The following is a 12972-nucleotide window of genomic DNA, read 5'->3' as shown; positions in this document are numbered from 1 at the left end:
GATATTTGCATTTTTCATTTGGAGCTAATTTGCTTAAGCTTACACAATGTGGATGAGATGAAGATTTTTGTTTTCAAAAAGGAACTCAATTGAATTTGAATATACCAGCATATTGGAATGTTTGCAGGTTTGTGAACAAAGCTGATGATCTGGCAGCTGGCCTGTTAGTGTTTTTTTTAAAACCCCCCCCCCCCCAAGCTTTCTCCAGCATTTATCTTTGCTACAGAGAGTGATGTTTTCTGAGAAAATAAGTCCTTATAAATTTGGATACCAGAGTACAGTACTTTGTTGTTGTTTTTTCCAATCATGAGGGGGAAAAAGACAGTGAATATTTATGAAAACTTCAGACCATTCAGTTTGCTGTCTGCAAACAGCTTGCAAATTCAGATAAGAGGGCTAATGCAATTGGTTTTTGTACTGTTTCCCTCCATCCAGTCCAGCAATCTGTTCAACCAACATAGTGACAAAATTGAATGTGTTTAAAACATCATTTTGGTTGAACATGCCACTGGGGGTGATGGGGAAAAATTCTGCATGTGGTTTTCTGTCAAGCTACCAAAGCTGCAGAACCTCCAAAAGTGTAATAACTTTTCCTATCTAACGAAGTCAGTATAGCTTCATTACAGACAAGTTGTCTCTCCCTCACTCTCTCTTTTTGGCCTTAATAGGCTCAGGATAATGAGTTCTGGCTAAAACGTTAGTGAGGGAATCTTTCCCTGTTTTTGTCTCCTCATTAGCTTACTGGAAATTTAAAAAGTGACTCCAGTGTTTTTCTGATTCCATAAAACATACTTAATTATTTCCTAAGCAGTATAACACACAATTCCCAATCTTTTTCTACACCCGCTCACTGGAAGGACAGATCCTGAAGCTGAGGCTCCAATACTTTGGCCATCTCATGAGAAGAGAAGAATCCCTGGAAAAGACCCTGATGTTGGGAGAATGTGAAGGCAAGAGGAGAACGGGGTGACAGAGGATGAGATGGATGGACAGGGTCACCGAAGCTACCAACATGAATTTGACCCAACTCTGGGAGGCAGTAGAAGACAGGAGGGCCTGGTGTGCTGTGGTCCATGGGGTCACAAAGAGTCGGAGACAACTTAATGACTAAACAACAACAAAAATACATACTCCTAAAATAGGAAGGTATCTGTTTCAAAGGTTTGAATTTCTGATTAAATCCTACTAGCTGTGCAGCAGACGTTTCAGGGATTCACAGAGCAGAACAGCTTCAAGATGCCCAGAACAGACCACCCTTTTCTCATCACCTGGCACTTAAACTCTCAATAATCCACCCAGAAACATTTGTAAGAGAAGGAATAAAACATTTCAATACTTACAATTGAACAGACTAAGCAGCAATCTGACAAACATGACTGCATTTAGCACTAGACTTCAACAGATTCTACAGAGGGGAAAAACTCAAAGCAGAGAGGGTTTTTTTTAAAATTCAGAGGCAGGAGGGAAATATTGGTTGGTGCTGGACAGATTGACCAGCCCAGGAAAGTCCCTACCAGCCATACATATTAAGGCAGCATGCAACAATATCCACCAAATGTTAGAAAAGTGAATGCTAGTTGTCATGTGCATTTTCTAAGTTGACTTGTCCTTTCCTTCCATCACTTGATCCTTTCTTCTGTTTATCTCCTTCGCTTTCTCCCTTTCTCCTGATTCTCCTTTCACCGTTCTGAGGCTTCTGCTAGCATTATGATTGACCCTCCTATGGAAGTTCTCTGTGTCCCCCTGCTCTTCCTACATTCGCTTCAGAGGTTTGCTGGTGCCTCCAGAACAGCTGGGGAATGGTGCTGTAGGAAAGAAGAATAGACAGAAGTTGTGTTCCCTATGACATGAGTATTCTCGATAGCCAGCCTTTCTGCCATCACTTTAAGAACTCTGGATACACCCCAGCAGCTCTGGTGGCTGTTTCTTTTGTCTGGGTGTTGATACTCATTTTTGCCCCACTGATCCCTCTGGTAGTCCTGCTCCTTGCATAGGTGGGCTGGCCACTAGGTATGCAAATCATTCCAAGGTGGGGCTAAAGACTGGAATTAGAGCTGATGGTTATTTACACAGATATATATTTCCTTAAAACAAAAAAAGGCAATGCAGTTTTCCTGCTTAGTTGCTAGGGAGAAGTGGTTATGTAGAGGAGATTGGAGCATGTTTCTTAACTACAGGCTGTTGTTTTTTCATTGTCCTGATAAAATCTCTACCACCTGCACTGACAAGCAGTTTAGTAGGAAATATAACAAACACTCTCTGAAGTGTGTGTTATTATATCCACTGGTGGAGATAAGGACCAAAATTGTGAGATCAACAATAGCAAGGCTGGGAATTCCTATTGAATCAGTATATCAAAACATCACAACATTGTCACAGTGGAAATGGCACTTCCACATGAATTCAGCCATTGCATGTTTGCAGAGAAAGTGTTGTTGCCAAGGGATCAGTTCAGCAACAATTATCTGGCCAATGCTCTTGGAGATATGGAGCTGAAAGAGCTGTATCTGCTGCTGGAGCCCCTGCTTAAGAACCATACATGCACATCAATGAGTGCCCCCACACTATTAAAGGATGCTGCAATAGAAGTATGCCTGACCCATATGGTAAGTCCTGGATTAACTGTTTCCAACCAGGCCAGCCATTGGATCCCTCTTCCAGCAAGGGGGAGTAAATATAAGCAAAACTGCAGTGTTAAATTAGAAAGTGCAGGTGATTATCTTAACAGTCCCCACAGCCAGCCACCTTGCATAAACAAAATCCCAAACATAGGCTGTTGGATCAGACCACACTATGAAGTGAGGGGCAGGTATTTTGTAAAATGCATTACATATTGAAGATCAAATCACCCCGAAATAAATCTCATCACAACAGGGGCAGTTTGCAGAAGCATATTATTCCTGGGAAAATCCATTTCTCCCTCAGCCAGTGTGAGGATTGCCACCATGCTCAGAAGAGACAGAGAAGATTGAGGGTGCCAGATGTCATAGTCCTTGCTATTCAGGAAGTCCTTGGCCTTTTAGCCTATGAGCTCAGAGGTTAGTACTACCTATGTAAGATTTCCAGTCTAGTCCTGCTTGGCTAGCACTACTATCCTGAATTTGGTGCATTCTTGCATCTTTTGGATATCCTTTGGCCCAGAATTCTTTTTTTAAATTTTAATTTTATTATGTTTATTATGTATAAAATCGGTCTATACCGTATTTTTTGCACCATAAGACGCACTTTCTCTCCCAAAAAAACTGGTGGGAAACATGCGTGCGTCTTATGGAGCGAATACTGTCCCCTCCATGCCACCATCGCTGGCTGCCCAGGCCTCCGGAGGCCTCAGCAGGCCCCGCGGGGGCCTCCCCCAGCGACCATCGCTGGCTCCACAGGCCTCCGGAGGCCTCAGCAGGCCCCGCGGGGGCCTCCCCCAGCGACCATCGCTGGCTCCACAGGCCTCCGGAGGCCTCAGCAGGCCCCGCGGGGGCCTCCCCCAGCGACCATCGCTGGCTCCACAGGCCTCCGGAGGCCTCCGGAGGCCCCGCGGGGGCCTCCCCCAGCGACCATCGCTGGCTCCCCAGGCCTCCGGAGGCCTCAGCAGGCCCCGCGGGGGCCTCCCCCAGCGACCATCGCTGGCTCCACAGGCCTCCGGAGGCCTCAGCAGGCCCCGCGGGGGCCTCCCCCAGCGACCATCGCTGGCTCCACAGGCCTCCGGAGGCCTCAGCAGGCCCCGCGGGGGCCTCCCCCAGCGACCATCGCTGGCTCCACAGGCCTCCGGAGGCCTCAGCAGGCCCCGTGGGTGCCTCCCCCCCCCGCCACCTTAGCTGGTTTCCCAGGCCTCCGGAGGCCTCAGCAGGCCCCGTGGGGCCTCTCCCAGCCACCATCGCTTGCTTCCCAGGCCTCCGGAGGCCTCAGCAGGCCCCATGGGGGCCTCTCCCAGCCACCATCGCTGGCTTCCCAGGCCTCCGGAGGCCTCAGCAGGCCCCGTGGGTGCCTCCCCCCCGCCACCTTAGCTGGTTTCCCAGGCCTCCGGAGGCCTCAGCAGGCCCCGTGGGGCCTCTCCCAGCCACCATCGCTGGCTTCCCAGGCCTCTGGAGGCCTCAGCAGGCCCCGTGGGGAGTCCCCCACCACCACCATTGCTGGCTTCTGAGGACCTCCAGGAGGCTTTTGACCGGTAAGGTGCTGCTTTTTACTTTTTAAAAAATGTTCTGCGTGGGAATTGGAGGGTAGATTTGGGCTGGGAGTGTGTTTCTATGTTGCTTTGTGTTTTGGTGATTTTTTTGCAGTCCCAGCATGGGACCTGCTCTGTTTATTTATTTTTACTTTATTTTTTGGTATTTAAAAATTAGTTGCTGCTTTTTACTTTTTAAAAAATGTTCTGCGTGGGAATTGGAGGGTAGATTTGGGCTGGGAGTATGTTTCTATGTTGCTTTGTGTTTTGGTGATTTTTTTGCAGTCCCAGCATGGGACCTGCTCTGTTTATTTATTTTTACTTTATTTTTTGGTATTTAAACATTAGTTGCTGCTTTTTACTTTTTTAAAAATGTTCTGGGTGGGTTTTGGAGGGTAGATTTGGGCTGGGGGTATGTTTCTATGTTGCTTTGTGTTTTGGTGATTTTTTTGCAGTCCCAGCATGGGACTTGCTCTGTTTATTTATTTTTACTTCATTTTTTGGTATTTAATTTTTAAATATTAAATAAATTAAATAATTTTAATTTTTACTTTTTAAAAAATGTTCTGGGTGGGTTTTGGAGGGTAGATTTGGGATGGGATGCATGTTTCTATGTTGCTTTGTTTTTTGGTGATTTTTTTTGGCAGTCCCAGTGTGGGACTTGCTCTGTTTATATATTTTTATTTTATTTTAATTTTCAGTATTTAAAAATTAAGTGCGTCTTAACGTCCGGTGCGTCTTATGGAGCGAAAAATACGGTACTTATTTAACATCCTGTCACCTGGGTTCAATTTATAATCATTTGTTAATACAACTACAATACATATTAAGCTCTTAATCTATACAACGTGCTTCTAACCATTGATAAAACAAGTTCCATGTTTGATAATATTCTGCATCTTCCTTTCCTTTGATTTTCAGTGTCAATCCATCCATTTCGGCACAGTCCAAAATCTTTTTAATTATTTCTTGATCTGTAGGTGTTTCTTCATTTTTCCAGTGTTGTGCAAATATAATCCTTGGAGCTGTTAAAATATGCAGTATTAAATATACATTTTGTTTATCAACACTTTCTGGTATTATACCTAATACAAAGAGTTCTGGCTTGAAATCTACATTTTAACAATCCATATATGTATTTTTTCCCTTTTTTCTTTTCTTTATCACAGATCCACCATAGATGGTAAGTTCCAGTTTTTTATGACATTTCCAACATTTACTTGACCTATTAGAGTACATTTTAACTAATCTATCAGATGGTAAATGCCATCTATAAAACATTTTATATAGGTTCTCTTTTATAAGATGTTGCCATTGTCATTTTATATTTTCTAGACCACAGTTTTTGCCATTTTTCAAAGCCAATATTATATCCAATTTTTTTTGCCCACTGAACCATTGTTTCTTTGACCTGTTCGTTCTCCATTTTCCAATTTAAAAAAACTTTATATATTTTCCTAATTAATTTATCATATGATGTTAACATTATTTGGTCAAATGTTGTCTGTTCTTTATAAAAATCATACATTTTTGAATCCCTTTCATATCTAGATTGTATTTGCATGGTGGGCCACCACAATGCGTCTAATTCCTGGTCTATAACTTCTTGTTTCGGTTTTAATCTCCTGTCTATATCTACGTAAGATATCTGTATGAGTAAAAAAAAAATAAAAGTTCTGAAGATTGGGGTGAACAAATGTTTCTATACGTGAAACCCATCCTGGTATTTTTGTGTACGTTTTCATTTTTATCTTTTCCCATATTATATACAAGGAGTTTCTAATATAATGGTTTTGGAAATACCTGTGGGTTTTAGCTTTCTGATACCATTAAAAGGCATGCCAGCCTAACGGTAAATCATGCCTCTCTAAATCCAGTCGTCTTTTGTTTTTCAGACAATTCCATTCTTTCAGCCACATTAGGACAGATGATTGATAATATAAGGTCCAGTCCGGTAAACCAAAGCCTCCTTTTTCCTTGGATTCTTGGAGCATTTTCAATTTTATTCTGGCTTTCTTCCCTTGCCAAATAAATTTTAGTATCGCTTTGTTCAGATCATCAAAGTATTTCTTCTCTGTTTTCACTGGCACTGTTTGAAACAGAAAGAGTAGTTTTGGCAAGATGTTCATTTTGATTGTTGCAATTCTACCTATTAGTGATAGTTGTAGGTTTTTCCATTTTTCTAAGTCCATTTTTATTTGGTTAAGTAGTTTTATATAATTATCTTCTTTTATAGTTATGCATCTGGCAGTTAGATATATTCCAAGGTATTTAATTTTTTTAACTATTTGTAGGTCTGACATCTCTGAGAGTTGATTTTTTTGTTTTGCTTTTAAATTTTTCACTATAACTTTAGTTTTTTCTTTGTTTATCTTCAATCCTGCTACTTCTCCAAATTCATCAATTTTCTCCAATAATCTCAATGTTGTTTCCAACGGATCTTCCAAAATAAACACCAAGTCATCTGCAAATGCTTGTAATTTGTAACTCTCATCCTTTATTTTGGTGCCTTTTATTTCTGTTTTGGCCCACAATTCTTATTTCATAGAATCACAGAATCATAGAAAAGTGAAGTTGGAAGGGGCTTACAAGGCCATCAAGTCCAACCCTCTGCTCAATGTAGGAATACAATCAAAGCATATCTGCCAGTTGATTACCTACGTTTTTCTTGAATGCCTCCAGTGTTGGAGCACTCACCAACTTCCACTGTTGTACTGTTCTAACAGTTAGGAAGTTTGGTTGTTGTGGGTTTTTCGGGCTTCTTGGCCGTGTTCTGAAAGTGGTTCTTCCTAATGTTTCGCCAGTCTCTGTGGCTGGCATCTTCAGAGGACAGCAAACTGTGCTCTGAAGATGCCAGCCACAGAGACTGGCGAAACGTTAGGAAGAACCACTTTCAGAACACAGCCAAGAAGCCCGAAAAACCCACAACAACCATTAGATCCCGGCCGTGAAAGCCTTCGCGAATACAGTTAGGAAGTTTTTCATGATATTCAACCAAAATCTGGCTTCCTGAATTTTGAGCCTCTTGTTGCGTATCCTGCACTCTGGGATGATCGAGAACAAATCTTGCCCTCTTCTATATGACAGCCTTTCAAATATTTAAAAAATGATACCATATCACCCCTCACTCTCCTTTTCTCAAGGCTAAACATGCCCAATTCTTTCAGCCTTTCCTCATAAGGCTTGGTTTCCAGCACCCTGATCATCCTTGTCACCCTCCTCCGAACTTGTTCCAATTTGTTGCATCCTTCTTGAAGTATAGTGTCCAGAACAAGATACAATACTCAAGGTGATGCCCAATCAATGCTGAATAGAGAGGGACTAGCACGTCATGGAATTTGGAAACTATACTTTCATTAATGCAGCCTAAAATAGTGTTAGCCTTTTTTGTAGCCACATCACACTGTTGGTTCATATTTAGCTAGTTATCTATGACAATTCCAAGATCCTTCTTGTTTGTAGTTTTGCTGAGCCAGGTATCCCCCATCTTGTAGTGTGCAATTGGTTTCTTTTTCTGAGGTGCAGTACTTTGCACATCCCTGTTGAATTTCATTCTGTTGCTTTTGGCCCAGTGCTCCATCCTATCAAAGTCATTTTGAATGTTGTTTCTGTCTTCTAGAGTATTAGCAATTCCATCCAATTTGGTATCATCTGCAGATCTGACAAGCATTCCCTGCACTCCCTCATCCAAGTCATCAATAAAAATATTGAAGAGCACCAGACCCAGGACTGAATCTTGGAGTATCCCATTGGTTACCTCCTCCCAGTTAGAGAAGGACCCATTAATCATCACCCTCTGAGTACAATTCTGTAGCCTATTGTGTATTTACCTGACACTTCATCTATCTAGCCCACACCTAGTTAACCCACAGTGTCACCACATCCCTGTAGTATTTTTGACATACTATACTGCAACTCCACCTCCCTTTTATTCTCTCTGATCAGTTTATATCCCTTAATTCCTGTATTCCAGTCATGGGAGTCATCCCACCAAGTTTCAGTTATTCCTGTCAAGTCATACTTACTCTCCTGAATTAAAATTTCCAGTTCTTCTGGTTTGTTTCCCAGACTCCTGGCATTCATGTACAGACACCGGAGGTTGTGTGATTTGTGGCCTGTTTGTCTTTGTACATTTTTATGAATATTATGATTATTACTATTATGATTATTGTTATGTTTATTATTTTGATTATTATTGTTAATGTTATTATTGTTGCCCTTTTGGTCAGTTTGGTCCATTCCTTGTATTGTGTGTAAGGCTTCATCTACCCTTAACTCTGTGCTTGTGTCCCCCTCTCCCTCAGTTTAAAGCCCTCCAGATGAAGTTCTTCATTCTGTGAGCAAACACATTCTTCCCAATCCTTGTTAGATGCAAGTCATCTCTTGCTAGCAGTCCTTCTTCAAAGGAGCTTAACCAATCGTCCCAAAAACCAAAACCCTCTCGTTAACACCACCTTTGTAACAGTCATTCACCAAGAGGACCTTTCTTTCTCGATTCCTCTTCTGAGCACTTGTAGGATGGAAGAAAAAAACTATCTGGGCCCCCAGGTCCTTGAGTTTCCTTCCTAGAGCTTCAAAGTAGCTTGATTTCTTGGTAGCTCCTCTTCACTGTGTTGTTTGTTCCCACATGGACAAGAAGAAAGGGATATGTATCTGTAGGTTTTATGAGTGGTGGCAATCCTTCGACCATGTGCCTTATCATCCTCCAGGGAGACAGCATACCTGGAGAGTCCATGGATCCTCCCGGCAAATTCTGGTCTTAATTCCACATAGCAGGGAGTCCTCTACAACAACTGCTCTCCTTTTCTTCTTTTTGTAGCGTTTGAGTTCAGCGATTGTTTTCTGTTGTGCTTCAGCCCTACTTGGAACCTCCTGTGGTGTCTCCTCTGCATCCTGTCCGACACACTCTTCTTCAAGTAACTGAAAGCAGTTTTGTAGTTCCACCGAGAAACAGTGTCTTCTCCTTCTTTTGCTCCTAACTATGATTCTTTCCATGGTGGTTCTTCCACTATGTTTGTAGCCTCTACATCATTTTCCTCCACTGCAATGTTTTGATTTTCTTCCCTCAGCAGTGCCCCCCTCTGACAGCTGCTGCTGCTCAAGAGTTCTATCAATGTGGGCTTCATCTTCCCTTAGAGCCTTGAGTGTGGCTAATCGCTGCTCCAGGTCTCTGACTTTCTCTTCTGTCACCAGTTTACACTTGTTACATGTATACAACATTTTGCACTCAGGAACAAAGACAAACTTTGCAGGTAACCACAACTGAGTTGTCTCCATCCTCCATAATCCCTTCTAGCTTTTTAACTTTCAACTGTTTGTTTAGCATATCTTCTCCCTCTTGTTTTGTTAGTTTAAATATAGTTGTATGTATACCCAAGGGACCAAAAAAATTGTTTGGGGTCTTTCCCTTGGCCTCCCCTGGTGAACTCCCTGTTTGCCCTCTTGTGCACAAGCTCTGGTTGAGAGCTCCCTGAGTCTACCTTTAGCTTCATTTCTCAGCTGCGCTCTGCCCAGAGTCAGGAGTCAAAAGGCCCTCCCAGAACCCACAGCTGCTACTTATAGCCCTCAGCAGTAATCAGGACACTCCCTTTTCTGTTAGGCCAATCACTTGATCAGTCACATGATTCTGTCTCCTGGATTTGTTCTATACACTAGGCTTGTTCTTCAGCCCTAACAGACTGTCTCTGTTGTTTTGTGTTGCTGGGTCATCACAGACAGCCAAAGACTTTTATTTTAATTGCAGGATTGAATGGAATGTCTTTTCTTTAGAGTCGAATTTCTTTTCCAGTTGCCCATAAATTGTCATATCAGCTAATAAAATTAATGACATTTGATAAGACTCCCCCCCCCCCAACTTTGAGCCTATCCTGCAGCTTGGATTGCCTTGAAAAACTCAAAGTTAATCAAAAGAGCAGGAAAGTTGGAAAGGCAGGAGCTGCTGTTCCTTTGGAGGATGATAAGGTGCTTGCCATCTTGGTTTAAGCAGTAGGGTTATTTTTGTGCAGGAAGGGCCCTGGAAGAGTGACTACCTGTAGTGACCTCATGTATTTGCACTTGCATTTGCATTTTATTATAGGGCTTTTCCTTTATGTTGTGGAACTCCTACTTCAATAAATAGATTTGGGACTTTGTTCTTAATTGGTTTCAAAGAAACACTTGCATTCTTCCTTGTTTCTTCAAGCAACTGCTGCTCTGGTGCTGGTGAAAAGAACTTGCTTCCAATTTTGGATGGTGTTTGTATATAAACAAAACATTTTTGCAAAGTTTATGTTTGCAATACTAATTTAAAATATATGTACAGCCCCATAGAACCAGAGAGTGTTACACATGAATCTTTTCTGTATGGGGAAATGTTTCTGGCAGAAAACAAACTGCTGGCGAGGGACTAAACTCACTTTCCCATTCCCTTTCCCATTCCCATTCCTTCTCCCTCCTACCTTCTCTCTCTCTCTCTCTCTCCCTAATTATTTTTACTGGACCAGCCCTACCATTTGCCAGACTCAGCTTCTGCAGGCTGCAGGTGCTGGGAGGACAATGGAAGAGTCTGTTGCAGAATGGTGCTGAGCGTGCTGTGCAATTAATCCATGTTCCAGGCCCCCTAAATTAGCCTGCCACCTCTGGTGTGATAACCAACAGCACTGCAAGTGTAATTTTTCAAGAGGGAGACCAGCTGCCTAGCATGGGGAGAGAGTACTATTTTCTTATTTATGCCAGGCAGCAAAATGTTTTGGACTGGATCTATGTATTCTGCAGGGCAGACTGATTTAAAACATTGATTTAGAATATTTATTTAAGCAATATGCTAGAGAAGCTGAGAGGCCATATTGTGTATTAAGGTAACTATATTTCCTTGGCATATTTTCTTCTCTTATAGCATTACCTATTAATGCATGCAAATGCTTCAGTTCTATCTGCCTCACACACGAGGTATGTGAAGAAAGCCATGCTATCTCTCAGCTGACCCCCTTACAAAACAAAGGCAAGCTAATTTGCCAACATGGATTAAGCAACATCATGTCCATCTTGTCCTCTCAAAGTTGTGCTCCTAGACTTAGAATCAGCAGCACCTTGTCTAGTTGAGGCCCTGAGTTAACACTGATTTAGATGGAGTCTCCTATTTTGAAATTCATATCTTTCTTGAACAAGCATGCATATTAGTGGGTTGCTATAACAATCAAATATATGAGTAACTTACACACAGCCCCAAAAAAGTGTGTATGTGTGTGTGTGGGGGGGATGGAATAGAAAAGGAAAATAAAAGTGGGTTACAGAAATTAATGAGAATAGAGATAGATATAGCTACACACACTTAGTCCAAATGGACACACATTTGTACACACATTTAGAAAGAATTACTATAATTTAAATAGAAATACAGGACATCTCACCATTCACTACTGGTGGGAAGACTGACCAGCTCATGATTTTCTTCAGCTGTTACCTGCTGAGCAGCTAAATCCCTTGCCTCTTAGGGGTCATTCTTTTTAAACCCAGACTTAATGAGAATAGAGACACAGGACAATTCTCTGTAAAGTTGGGACAAGGCCACCCTGCAATCAAAGCATATTGTAGGAGTGGGAAGGAAATAACAAGGCAGATGAGACCAACGAGTTCTTCATTAAAGAAACATGATGATAACATGTTTACCACAAAGAGCAGCAGGAGCTGGCAGTTATAATGAGGGATTTTGCTAGCCTAACCTTCCCGTACAAGGACAAAATGGATTTCTGGAACATTCATATCAATCACTTGAAACCTTGGAAGGTTTTTCAGGTGTCTGTCTGCTATAAATGCTCAAAATCCCATTTTAGCCATTTCTACTCATAGTTGCTAGCTAGGCTAGGTTAATTTACCTTTAATAATTGTGTGGAGGAGGAAACTTCAGTAGCGTAGCTTCCATTAAAAACTCAACTGCTGAAATGTCTTTTTCCAAGCAGCTATTAAAGGTACATAAAGCTTAACCCCCCTTTTTTTTTTAAATATAGCCACCATATTATAATATCTTTAACTTCTGAAGTCTCAGAGGAATGGGCAGGAAAATCTGTGAAGTTTCTATTTCCCTTGCATTTGATTTATTTAAATCTCAGATTCTTTCAATCATGCAATAATGCCATTTACAAATTTGGACAATTCTCCAGGAACAAACTGAAACAAAATTCTCCTTCACTTGTGCTCATTCTGGTTTCATCAACTACACTTCTTTCCAGAATGGACAGGGCCTTGCTGAACTTGCCTAGTGTCTGTGTATGAAACTGCAATTTGGAAAAATTACTTGGCAAAGAGGAGGGAGAGGGAAAAATCTAATGCTGTACCTCCAGTAGATCCCACTTCTTCTACTACAATCACTGATCCCCCTGCTTGTTTCTGCAACCTCACATGCACCTATAAATCAGCTGTGGAAAGCTTTGAAGAGCACTGGAACATTTTCTTTGGCACTGCAGAAGACCACAGCACAGACTGAAGGACATTGCAGTTCTGCTGGCATTAGATACCAAGCATGTGGTCTTGGACTAGATGTAAAGCAGGTGTTGAGCAACTATTCCAGGAAATGGGTATGGTCACTCTGAACCTTGGTGCATCACAATGCTCTCATTCTTGGTCCTGTGCCAGCGTTTCCCCTGCACTCTTTTTTAACCATTCTTCTTCAACTTGGCAGAAATGGCAACACTTTAAAAAGTAATTCCACATTTCAAACTTGCAGCTGTGCTACAACAGCTGCTAATGGTGAATCCCTCTTCTCAGAAAGAGAAATTCAGTGAAATGGCCCTCTTTCTTGCTGGCACACAAATAGAGTGAATAATTTCAAGGTACCATTT

At 41.9% G+C, this 12972-nt stretch overlaps 2 long non-coding RNA genes across 2 annotated transcripts in view; one reads left to right on the top strand and one right to left on the bottom strand.

Moving 5' to 3' along the window:
- Window positions 1-1386: 1386 nt before the first annotated feature.
- Window positions 1387-11666, bottom strand: LOC144585851 (uncharacterized). The gene is made up of 2 exons (XR_013540437.1): window positions 11545-11666; window positions 1387-1805 (listed from the first exon to the last, which is right to left on the bottom strand). It is a non-coding gene; the product is annotated as an uncharacterized LOC144585851 (long non-coding RNA).
- LOC144585850 (uncharacterized) overlaps window positions 6952-12972 on the top strand; it is a 264465-nt gene continuing 258444 nt past the window's right edge. The window contains exon 1 of the long non-coding RNA XR_013540436.1: window positions 6952-7124. This is a non-coding gene — a long non-coding RNA (uncharacterized LOC144585850). The remainder of the gene's footprint in view (window positions 7125-12972) is intronic.

This window comes from Pogona vitticeps, chromosome 1 (genome assembly GCF_051106095.1).
Source record: "Pogona vitticeps strain Pit_001003342236 chromosome 1, PviZW2.1, whole genome shotgun sequence".
Taxonomy (NCBI): domain Eukaryota; kingdom Metazoa; phylum Chordata; class Lepidosauria; order Squamata; family Agamidae; genus Pogona; species Pogona vitticeps.
The sequence above is the reverse complement of the archived record's forward strand: the minus strand, read 5'-3'. Positions and strand labels throughout refer to the sequence as shown.